A 13,336-nucleotide genomic window follows, 5' to 3' on the forward strand; every position below is an offset into this window, starting at 1 on the left:
CCTCAATAAAAACCAGATAAAAAAAGTAGGTCCAATCAATTTAGAAATTTTAAAGAAGAAATATGTCAAAATGAGAAAAAAACCTTTTATGTAATTCCAAGATTTGTGCTGTAGGAAAAATTGTTCAATCAAACATACATATTCACATAGAGTTTAGCTAGACTTTGTTATGTGTAGTGTTTACTTTGTTTTATAGGCTTTTATTTAACACCAAAACGCCATTTAGTGAGCCCACTAAGTTAAAATAATTGTAATTGTATATAAGTTATTATCCATAATACATGGAACAGAGAGCTTACTAATGTAACGCAACCAACAAAAACACTGATCACTCGACTTTATATACAAATGAACAGTATTTATTATTAACTGTCTCTGTTTGCAAGATGTTTTGGGACATTTCTGCCAGTGATGACGCGGTAATGGGATAAAGGTTGTGTGGATGACTCCAAACGCGTATTGTTTGTGTTTAATGTCTTTTAGACGCCGTAATTCGCCGTTAAGGTTTTCAGAGACATTTTAAGTGTCACCAGTGAGTTTGTTAAAATATCGTTATAATTTGAGATGAGATAAAACCAGGCTTATTATTTGTGTTCTCAGTTAAATTTGTATATCATAAACAGATAACCGAATAATTCGTAATCATGTAAATATTTCGCACACATAACCGGAGATCATTTCGTACTTACATTTTGAAATCAAAATGGATGTCTGTTTATTATCATTTGTCCGTGAGTCTCGCTCGCGCTAGTGCAGTACTGTTAACGAACAAGTACGAGCGAAATACACGCGCAAATAATAACAAAATGACATAATTTAGATATCAAAATGTACGTTTGAATTGACCTCTTGGTCTTTTTAACGTAATCGTAGTTCTAAGAGTTTTGAATGTTTCACGGTTAGTTTCACTAGACTTATATTGACCGGGATATAGACCGTAATTACCTTTTACGGCCTTACGGTCTATATCCCGGTCAATATAAGTCTAGTAATCGTAGTTCTAAGACTTTTGAATGATTCACGGTTAGTTTCACTAGACTTATATTGACCGGGATATAGACCGTGATTACCTTTTACGGCCTTACGGTCTATATCCCGGTCAATATAAGTCTAGTAATCGTAGTTCTAAGACTTTTGAATGATTCACGGTTAGTTTCACTAGACTTATATTGACCGGGATATAGACCGTGATTACCTTTTACGGCCTTACGGTCTATATCCCGGTCAATATAAGTCTAGTAATCGTAGTTCTAAGAGTTTTGAATGATTTACGGTTAGTTTCACTAGACTTATATTGACCGGGATATAGACCGTGATTACCTTTTACGGCCTTACGGTCTATATCCCGGTCAATATAAGTCTAGTAATCGTAGTTCTAAGACTTTTGAATGATTCACGGTTAGTTTCACTAGACTTATATTGACCGGGATATAGACCGTGATTACCTTTTACGGCCTTACGGTCTATATCCCGGTCAATATAAGTCTAGTAATCGTAGTTCTAAGACTTTTGAATGATTCACGGTTAGTTTCACTAGACTTATATTGACCGGGATATAGACCGTGATTACCTTTTACGGCCTTACGGTCTATATCCCGGTCAATATAAGTCTAGTAATCGTAGTTCGTCAAATTTAGCTTTTACGAACACTGACCTTTATAATTTTAAAACTAACACGGGACTTAATCGCGTACAAACTTACGTTTATTTATGGCCTGACGTTTCGAACGTGACGTTACGTTCGTGGTCACAGGCAGACTGGCGAGGAATTGTATCAACATCTTCTTGCCGCGCGGGTTTTGCGAACTACCCGCACTTGATCTTGATTATTAACTTGTACGTGACAACCCTAGCGTACAAGTTAATAATCAAGATGAAGAAAATGTTGATACAATTCCTCGCCAGTCTGCCTGTGGCCACGAACGTGACGTCACGTTCGAAACGTCAGGCCATAAATAAACATGAGTTTGTACGCGATTAAGTCACGTGTTAGTTTTAAAATTATGAGTGAAAATCGTGTTAGTTTAAATCAGTATACTTTGACCTTTCCTTTGCCTTTAAACATTTGTATGGAAGTTTTTTACTCGTAACTATTATAATAGTTATAATAATCAAAAAATCTAAAGAAGTCAAACAAAGGGCATAGATATAATTTCTTCATAATGTCAATATCTAGGGAGGAAAATAGGGACTAAGTTTGTATGGAGGAGAGATCGCCCAATAGCCACTTAAATTTTCTGAGCTAGAACATTATACTTAATTTATCAAGATTATTTTCATTCCAAAAAAACTAATAACAAAAGCAAGTGTCACTACAAACCTTCACCCCCACTAATTTTATCGTCCCATTTGCCAAGTCGCAATATAACCTTAATTAAATTCGTATTTCATATCTCGGGGGTACAAAGCATAGAAATTCTTTTTTCCACATAGTTAAACACTTCCCCGCCCCGGGGCAAATGTTTCATGTAACGAGGAGGCCGTAGAGATAGCCGGGTAACCGGGTAGTAGAGATGGCCAGAGGACAATTTTTTTTAGTTATTCGAAAATAAATCTTTAAGTACCTTACACATTTTGGAAAATGTATTAAACCAGGTAATATGCAGGGTATTATTTGAATTATGATTTGAATATTTTTGTTTCTAAACGATTTAAGACTAAATAAATCAAACATATTTTTTTAAATGATAATTGTTTTTAATGTTTATTTTTTCATAGTTTGACCACTTCAAGTTCGTAATTTTTTTTTCTTAGTATATGACATTTATTTCAGTTTATAATTTATATAGTAATGTTTCTACTTGAAATAGAAGCAAATTCAAGTATTTTCTGAAAATATTTTAATTTGTTCTAATACTTCTAACAGTATTATACTTATTATACGAACGTGAAGTAAAATAAAAAATGGCGAATAACAAATTAAAAAGGTTAATTCATGAGCGCATTGTAATATACCTATTACTTGAATAATAAACCATATTTATCTTATCTTTTATCATCGTTCTTATTATTGATTAAAAATATTTTTCATTAGTCAAAAATAAATGTTTATATTCATTATTCGTAATGTTCAACATTCTGCCCATCCCTGGCCGGTATGGCCGGGCACAAACAGAAATCTTTAATAACATCACCGGGCCTTATAAAGTGGACATGCCTCGGAGTTCATTGTTTAAGTGAAGCTAAGTTGCTTTTTTCATAAGATTGTTACTTAAAGGAGAGGATTTCAATTAAATTGGATCGCCTGAGGGGGTTCGAGGCACAGGTAAGGCTTAGCAAAAAATGCATCGCATTGAAGGAGTTTTATTTAATGAACTTCGTAGTAAGGTTTTCTATTCCATTGTGTTTGTTATTCTTGTTTTTATAACCAAAAACACCGGTGATTTTTTTACCTTGCTCTTAATTTTTTGTAAAGAAACAGTTTTAAAGGGCCATATTTGGCTTTCCATCAGAGAAGGGTCTTTATATTCAATGTATACATACCTACGGACCCTTCTCTGATAATCCACATATTATTTAAAGTTGGACACTTTTTTTCTTATATTAGGATCGAAAGAGCTTGAGATTCTGAGTAGAAATAACATAAAACATCACAAATTTTAAAAACCGGCCAAGTGCAAGTCGGACTTGCGCACGAAGGGTTCCGTACCATTACGCAAAAATCGCCAAAAAAATCACGTTTGTTATATGGGAGCCCCACTTAATTTTTTTTAGTGCTGTTTTTAGTATTTGATGTTATAGCGACAACAGAAATACATCATCTGTGAAAATTTTACCTGTCTAGCTATCACGATTCGTGAGATACATGGTGACAGACAGACAGACATCACAGACAGACAGACAGACCGACAGACAGACAGATAGACAGACAGCGGAGTCTTAGTAATAGGGTCCCGTTTTTACCCTTTGGGTACGGAACCCTAAAAAAGTGCAGTGTACAATTTAAAATAAAATGGCCCTTAACCCGTGCAGCGCCCTAGTATCACACATGTGATACTAACTCCATACTAATTTGATATTGGGGCGCTCCACGGGTTAAAGTCCACAACTTCGTAAGATCGTTTCTTTGACTTCCTCTTCCTGTTACGAAACGGGCCGGACACGGTCCTGACACGTGCTCGGGTCTCGTGTCGCGACGCGTGCCGTTTCGCAACGTGTCAGCTGAACTTGTAACACGTTTGTTGCGGGTTAAGGGACCCGGGGGTATATCATTCAAATTTTTGGTATGAGCATTGCTCGTTTCATTCGATATTCTGTTTCCTTATCATTCTATAATCTATATTCGTCACAGGTTCTTTAAATTTGTCTTGTTCGTTTTTAGGGTTCCGTACCAAACGGGACCCTATTACTAAGACTCCGCTGTCCATCTGACCTTCTGTCCGTCCGTCTGACCGTCTGTCTGTCACCAGGCTGTATCTCAGGAACCGTGATAGCTAGACAGTTGAAATTTTCACAGATGATGTATTTCTGTTGCCGCTATAACAACAAATACTAAAAAGTACGGAACCCTCGGTGCGCGAGTCCTACTCGCACTTGGATGGTTTTTTGTTATTATTTTCTTTGGCCATAGCCTGTAAATTGTCTCTCTTAATATTTCTTATTCGTTTTTCGTCACGGTCTGCCTTGGTCTCATTCGTTGTTTGTCTTAGTAAAACGAAAAAAAAACGGGACTTAAGGGGCCCACTGACTATCAGTCCGCCGGACGATATCGGCCTGTCAGTTAGAACAAAAATTTGACAGTTCCGAACAACTGACAGGCCGATATCGTCTGGTGGACTGATAGTCAGTGGGCCCATAAGAAAGACTGTGAACAAAAACAAAAAAGGTAATGACAAAAAGCAAACAAGATGAATAAAGAATGAATACAGAATGATACAAAATAAGAAATAAACGAAATACCGTTCATTTACACTTACCTTATACGCGATGTTTTTTAAACACTTAGCATAATTTTGTAAGGTAAATACATGTCATACTGAGCAACTTTTACTATACGGCCAACCTCTAAATCGCGAAAAAATATTAGCCCTCCCATAGAAAACGTCGATAATTAATGCTTCCTATATGTATAAAAGCTTGCACCTTTTCTGAGTTCTCTTTAAACTGCAATACTAAACCTACGAGATATTTCAAGAAGCAAAGGTCAAAGACAACCGAGACCTAAAGGTAACATCCAAGTTGACACAATCTAAAGTCACCACGTGTGAACGTGCCTCGTGAGCCGCAAAATTGACACCTCCAGAGGTGACAGGAATGACGGGAGGTGACAGAGATATAGACCACCATCTGCAGACTGCGCATTAATGAGCCACTATGAAGATCGCAAGCGCCTAGGACATGGAGTCACCTGAAGTCTCAAACCTATAACTACTTTATTTCAGATAACATTATACTAGAAGATCACAGAATTAGTGATTCTAAAACTTTTCTACGAAGTTGTAACGGTACAGTAAACGAATACTTACAAAAGCAAATCTGAGACAGTGTCAATAAAGACACGTGACAACGAGGGTGGTTGACCTCGGCCTCTGTGTGTATTTTATACAGAAACTTTGTTTGTTTATTGTAAAGTACAATTAGAATATAGATTTTTTTACAAATTACAATGTGAGTCGCAAAAATGGTTGGTGTATAAATTGGGTGAAAATATTTTCTTCATCAAAATTTTTGAATAAGAACTAGGTTTGAAGAGTTTAATCGACAAATGTTTCTTATTGAATAACATCCTAAGTATTGCAGTGTATGTAAAGAACTATTTTTCCCTGTGTCTTATCCTGTCTAGAATGGAGTATACATACATATTATTATAATCACGCCTATTTCCCGGAGGGGTAGGCAGAGACCACGGGTTTCCACTTGCTACGATCCTGACATACCTCTTTCGCTTCCTTCACTTTCATAACATTCCTCATACACGCTCGCCGGTTTAGGGTGATATTGACCTGGCCTTTCTTCAAGATTTCTCTCCCTTATACACTCTCTTTGTTAGCCTTCTTTCACTCATTCTTTCCACGTGTCCAAACCATCTCAACAGTACAGAATGGAGTATAACTCTATTTAAAGGTAATAATGAATTTGCGACTTTGGCCGACATTTAAATAGAAAATGGAAAACATCCCGTATCCCGTCTAGTCGAATGATCTGTGGGCAGAGCTGACGGGAGCCAAGGTGACGGTGTAACCGCACGCCGCAGAGCGCCGGAATTCCTCGCGGCGCGCGGATGAAATTGCGATATTTCGCCGTAGCTACAGGGAACGTGTGCAAACAATTCTTAACTAATTATTTTTAGGTACTATTTAAACCATCAGCAAAAAAACACTAACCTCACCTAATCTTAAAACGAATTACACAGCAAAACAGCTGACTGCATTCTGCTGTGAAAATCAGGACTTTTTGAACAATTTTTTTGAGAGACGATTAAAAATCCTTACTATAAATGAAATATTATAAATGCGAAAGTGTGTCTGTCTGTCTGTTGCCTCTTCACGCTTAAACCGCTGAACCGATTTAGTTGAAATTATAGTATAGATAGTTTATGAGTCCTGGGAAAGGACATAGGGTAGTTTTTATCCCAGAAGTCATCCTTTATTAAAGGGGTGAAAAGAGGGGGTGGAAGTTTGTATGGGGAATCGATAAAAAGCAGATTGGGTAAAAAATCTGCTACGCAAATAACTAACTCCACGCAGACGAAGTCGCGGGCAAAAACTAGTCAATTAAACTTTTTTCCAAAAGTCGACGTTTACAATAAACTCATAAGTATAAGGTATCTGCGAAACATGCCTATTAAATTTAACCCGTTGCACGTCCAAAACATAACCCCTCGGCACTCATAGTTTCGCCCGGTCCTGATTAATGTTGCGGGCGATTGGGCTGTCACGCCGCGGCCGGCCGTGACGGGCAAAAACTGGTATTTTTACCGGTTAAACCGGTAAATGCTTCGTAAGTTGAAGCTGTAATTGATTTGAGAGCTTTTTTCGGAGGAGTTTTGCGGTTGTAGAATATTTAACAGCTTTAAATGATTCACGGTTAGTTTCACTAGACCACGGTCGGTCACGGGTAATCACGGTCTATATCCCGGTCAATATAAGTCTAGTAGAATATTTTACTAGACTTATATTGACCCGGATATAGACCGTGATTACCTTTTGATCACGGTCAATATAAGTCTAGTGAAACTAACCGTGAATCATCATAAGTAAGTAACCGTGAGTAATCATGTAGATTAGTCTAGCATAATTTATAATGTAATTTCATATTATGAGAATAAATATCTAATCTAATCTAATCATTCAAAACTCTAATAGTAGAATATTTGTTTGTAATTTTCTGGTAATTACCTATATTTTCATGCCAGTTGCTGGTGATGTCTGAAATGGAAATAGTTTTGTATGGTTTTTTTCTAAATTAAGTAAACCGCGTGTATGCATACTTGTATAGATTTTTGTAATATTGCGTAGGTCAACTATCTTCAAAATTATCTAGGCAAGAAAATTTAGAAACAATCTCTTAAATCTTTGATCTCTGGTTGACGCCAAACGCTACGTACAGCGTCATATTTCATATTTTTAACATTTGTGAATGAAATTCATTTGTGAAAAGCTGTGGCAAAATACTATCTTCTGCCCGCGACCTCGATTGCGAGGAATGATGAATTGATGATGATTGATAAAAACAATATGTCCTCCCTCGGGCCTCAAACTACGAGTATCTCCATACCAAATTTCATCTAAATCGGTTCATCGGTTTAAGCGTGAAGAGGTAACAGACAGAGACATAGTTACTTTCGCAATTATAACAGATATTAGTAAAGATAATTTATAACAAAACTTCTGCGAGACACAGACATATTAAATATATGAATAACGGGTCACTCATGTATTGTAAAATGCGCGAGTGACCCGTTATTAATATATTTAAGATCATTTGTGACGCTTTCAACCAAAAGGTACCACATTGTCGCTTGTTGATAAGGTTGATTTCTAATTGAAGCTATATGGAAATAGCGCCTTACTGACAAGCTACAATAAGTACCCTTTTGGTTGAAAATGGCACATTTATATTCATCATTTAAATGTTGATAAAATACCTCAAATTTATTGTGTTAACGGAGGGCTGCGGCCCGCAGTCTGCGCCGGTCCGGCACCGTCGACGCAAGCTCCTGATGACGCTCCTCGGTACGGAGTGAAACATGTCGAGCGTTTTCGACTTAAAATACGTGAGTGACCCGTTATTAATATATTTAATATGTCTGTGTCTCACGGAAGTTTTGTTACAAACGCGACACTCTACAACATATGGCGTCAACCTGAGACCAAATATAAATAGACAGGTTAAGCAAACTTAAACCATCGTCCATACAATTTACTGACGTTATGTACCTTATTGTAACGACATAAGGTCCATCGATGGTCAGTTACGAGCGTTAGGCAGTGGTTACAGTGCAAGCAGAACGGACAGTTTCCCGATAGTGCGGTGTACTGATTAACGCCCGTCAGGTGTCACTTCGCTTTAAATTAGGCACGAATCGAAACATTTCTAAACCCTGACCCAAACCGCTTGATGTAGAAAAAACCGGCCAAGTACGAGTCGGTCTCGCATTCCAAGGGTTCCGTACATTACACAATTTAAACAATGTATTTTTTTATGTGAAACGTGAGTGAAAATTGCCTTTAAAAACCCATAGGGGTCGGATCCAAAAGTTAGTAATTAAGTCCGACTCACGCTTGACTGCACATTTCTAATAGGTTTTCCTGTGATCTTAGTAAAGAACTATTTTGTGTATTTTTTTCAAAATTTTTGATCCAGTAGTTTCGGAGATAAAAGGGGGGGGGGGGGGGGGAATGGTCATTTTTTGCCTATTTTCTTGAATAACTTCTAAATTGATTATCTTAAAATAATGAAAAAAATATATTTGAGATCCTCACAATGAGCTCTTTCATTTGATATGTAAAACAATATAAATTAAGACCAAATTTCAACTTAATTGGTCCAGTAGTTTCGGAGAAAATAGGCTGTGACGGACAGACAGACAGACGCACGAGTGATCCTATAAGGGTTCTGTTTTTTGCTTTTGAGGTACGGAACCCTAAAAACGAGCTTCTATGTTTACTTATTTACTAACTACGGTGACGTCGACCCAAAGTAAGTCCTGGCCTCCGACACTAGATCACGCCATACCTCTCTGGTCTTGCGATAGCTTTTGCCAGTCGCCATGGCTGAGGTTGAGCAAGTCTTGAGCAACTACGTCGCCACTCTGCCGTGTCAGACGTATCTCTGCTATCTCAAAAGACATAGTTTTGAGTAAATCGACTTTAAAGTTTTTGGTGAGCGTGAAAACTAATAAACTCATATATTTCGTGAGTTTATTGAGTTAAGTCATTTTTAATATGTGTTTTGTGTTTCAATAGACGTGAAGAATAATATTTCTTTACTTTTTTTTTGTAAAAGTACATAGTTTTTGAAATAAACGCATAAACATAGTTTGGCGTAACCACTGTTTCATACATTTGGTGGTTGCGCGTAACTATGTAAACTTAAAGTTAGACGAGTTCGTTGTATGAGCGCTCATACTATTTCGCGTGGCCACGGCTCGCGGGCTTATTGCGGTTTTCGTTTATCTAAAGTTAGAAGACTACATTGTATCAACTTCTAGTAAAACGTGTAACCAGGGCATGGGGAATATTGAGGTGGTCACGCGTAGTTCTTTTATCTTAAGTTGTAAGAGTTCGTTGTATTAGTGCTCCTAGTAAAACGCGTAACCAGACTACACAAGATAATCCATTTTAGATTGTGCTAACTCACATTACATACAAGGAGCCCGATTTCCATCAGTCCTTACATCATTGGTTATAAAGTAGATCAATCGTATGGTGGAAAGAGCCTTATGTTTAATAGCGTTTGTATGTATTGCATGTATGTATGTATGTATGTATGTATGTATGTCTGTATGTATGTATGTGTGTGTGTGTGTGTGTGTGTTTGTTTGTATGTACTTTATTTAATATTTAATCCCAGTAAGTGTAAAAGGCGGAATTAACGGCAGAAGGTCAGTAACTCCAAAAATTTTAACCGCCTTAAAAAAAAGGTTCTCAGTTTGACCCGTATGTTTGTCCGAGATTATCTCGCGTTTGGCTGAACCGAGTTTGACGCGGTATTCAGAAAAATGTTTGTTACATTTTGGAGAAGGTTTTAGTATACATAGATCTGAGCTGATGCTGAACCCTGGCTGTACCTAGTGGAACTCAGGTTTGGTGCAACATAGGCACACGCTGTTTTGGTCATCCAACACGTCTTAATGAGTAGTTGGGGGAGCAGTACCCAAGATAAAGCTGATGCTGAACCCTGGCTGTAACTAGTGGAACTCAGGTTCGGTGCAACGTAAACAAACGCTGTTTTGGTCATCCGACACGCCTTGATGAGCACTTGGGAGAGCAGTACCCAAGATAGAGCTGATGCTGAACCCCGGCTGTACCTATTGGAACTCAGGTTTGGTGTAACATAGGCAAACGCTGTTTTTGGTCATCCGACACGCCTTGATGAGCACTTGGGAGAGCTGTACCTAATAGTGGAACTTAGGTTTGGTGCAACGTAGGCAAACGCTGTTTTGGTCATCCGACACGCCTTGATGAGCACTTGGGAGAGCAGTACCCAAGATAGAGCTGATGCTGAACCCCGGCTGTACCTAGTGGAACTCAGGTTTGGTGTAACATAGGCACACGCTGTTTTGGTCATCCAACACGTCTTAATGAGCACTTGGGAGAGCAGTACCCAAGATAAAGCTGATACTGAACCCTGGTAGTACCTAGTGGAACTCAGGTTTGGTGCAACGTAGGCAAACGCTGTTTTGGTCATCCGACACGCCTTGATGAGCACTTGGGAGAGCAGTACCCAAGATAGAGCTGATGATGAACCCCGGCTGTACCTAGTGGAACTCAGGTTTTGGTTCAGGTTTGGTGTAAAATTATTGTGGGTATTAGAAGATATATGGTAAAAATATTAAGGTCAGTTACTCCAAAAATTTTATTCAGAATCAGAATCATTTACTATACGTTTCTATGTATTTCAAAATAAGACACTCCAGCGATCCAAATATATGTTTAAACTAATATTTTGCCTCTACTGACACTGTTTGAAACTTTTTCTTGCTTTTAGTAATAAAAATGAAAAGAAGAGTAAAAAAATATGTTTTATAAATTATGTTCATAACTTTACTTACTTTTTATGCATTTATTAGTTATCTTCTACAGAAGAAAGAAACTACTACAGAAGTATGTAACAAGATAGTACTCGTGCATTACTTATATTATATTGTCAGTTATTTCAATAAATTTTGTGTTTGTCATTTTTTATTTACGTTAAGATTTTTGTAAGTAGGTACCTGTCGGGGCTTCTAACCTCCGTGGCGACCTGACATAGACCGACTGACTGACTGGCTGACTGACATACATATTTGGAATATTGGAACATTTGGAACGACCGACATTTAAATTCAAAATTAGACATGACAATCACAAGACCAGTTGACGACTAGTTCATGACAGACAGCGGACGACGATAAACAGTTCAGTACCTATGTAGGTTATCTTAAGATTTAAAAAAAAACGAAATAGTTTAGTTTTTCACAGGGTTTTCAGCAATGATTACAAAGTGAGATTAGCTAAGATAATTAGTCGCACAACCTTTGTTTTCTACCACATTTCTATCACTACACATTCGTAACAAGGCTTTACTTCGTAAAAAACTCATTTCAAAGACTAATTTATCATATTTTGAACAAACAACATAAAAAAACACCGGAACGCTAACTTAACCGGGTCAATATTACGTACGTAATGAAATGTAAATGTGACGTTTTCAATCAAAAGGTTTCACATTGTCGCTTACCATAAGGACGAAAATTGCTTGTATCTTTATACGAAAAACCTGTCAGAATGTCCTTATGATAAGCGACAATGTGGTACCTTTTGTTTGAAAACGACACAAATAAACAAATACACGTGGTAAGGAGCGACGAGCCGCTCCCTCCGCGCCCCGCCCCCCGCCTCACCGCGAGCCGCCTATCGCCGTACTACCTGCGTGTGGTTACGCGAAACTATGATAACTCGAGATAGTAGATATCCAGTTTGCCGTAAAAAAACGGCGAAGAGTTACGCATAATTATTCTAACTTGAGTTAGAAGAGATACGCATAACTCAATGTCCAAAAATTCGAAAACGTCTATCTTAAAACATGAAATATCTCAGTAACTAAAGACATTTTATGAAATTTTGTTTAAGTATTATATAAAGCATAGTGTCTAGTTTCATTTTGCACTGGTTAGGCGTATCTCTGCTATCTAAAGATAGCAGAGATACGTCTGACACGGCAGCACTGGTACCTAGGGCGTTTCCTATGACGACGATGATGATGAGCTTCTAAGATACGCCTAATAATACCTAGGTACATCTTCATTTAGGAGATTTATGAGGTAGCAACTTGTATTTTGGGATGCGCAATGGACGTAGGTATTACAATGATCTTAATGACAAAGACAAAAAAACTGTTATTGATACACAAGCAATTATTAAATTCGGCGGCACCCATCGAATATAATATTGGAAAGGCACATCATGGCCAATTAAAGGTCAAACATGACATGTGCTTGATGTGATGTGATCTCATTTTGACATCGTGTACGAGCGATATCCAGTTAAACTGATGTTAATTAATATGAGATTATAATCAAATCAAATTATAGAGTTCAATGCGATTCTAGATTAGAATACATGAACAAATGAATATCTACCGTTTCGCAGTAGCCCAAATAGCGAAGAGTTTAACCAAATTTTCATTTCAATTTTACAAACAATTTAATTTACGAACGTCCATCACTCCCACGAAAATAAATGCCATGTTTACAATTTTACACCTTCTTTCATTGCGACAAGGTGGGAAATGACATGACACCTGTACGTCACGTTGTCACCGCGTGATGTCCTTGCGTCATGTCAGGACACGTGACGTGACGTGGACGCGTGCAAACCTTTTTCAGTTTTCTCGGGAAATTGTATGTGCAGGCGTGATTCGAATATTGTAAGTATTAATTTAATTTTAGAAGCTATGTCAAACTGAAATAGATTTGAATAATGAAAAGTGACCTAGGCTTCCATTGCCCGAGGTTGGCAGGCCAATTCGAACGTACACTGGCATCAGAATGATATCTGTGGATTATAACCGGCATCGTTAGCTTGCGCGGCTAACGTTACAACGTCTAGGCCATCCGGTCCGGCACCATCCGTCCCAATGTGGTCCCAATCTTTGAAAAACTTGTCGCCTTTAACAACACAGGCAAGGCCCT

At 37.8% G+C, this 13,336-nt stretch overlaps 1 protein-coding gene and 1 long non-coding RNA gene across 4 annotated transcripts in view; one reads left to right on the forward strand and one right to left on the reverse strand.

The window, feature by feature from the left end:
• The window catches only part of LOC134745394 (uncharacterized), a 214,409-nt gene that overhangs the window by 200,883 nt on the left and 190 nt on the right, over window positions 1-13,336 (forward strand). The gene's annotated exons all lie outside the window — the stretch shown is intronic.
• LOC134745227 (CUGBP Elav-like family member 4) overlaps window positions 1-13,336 on the reverse strand; it is a 329,485-nt gene that overhangs the window by 200,234 nt on the left and 115,915 nt on the right. The gene's annotated exons all lie outside the window — the stretch shown is intronic.

The sequence above is a fragment of the Cydia strobilella genome, chromosome 1 (assembly GCF_947568885.1).
Source record: "Cydia strobilella chromosome 1, ilCydStro3.1, whole genome shotgun sequence".
Taxonomy (NCBI): domain Eukaryota; kingdom Metazoa; phylum Arthropoda; class Insecta; order Lepidoptera; family Tortricidae; genus Cydia; species Cydia strobilella.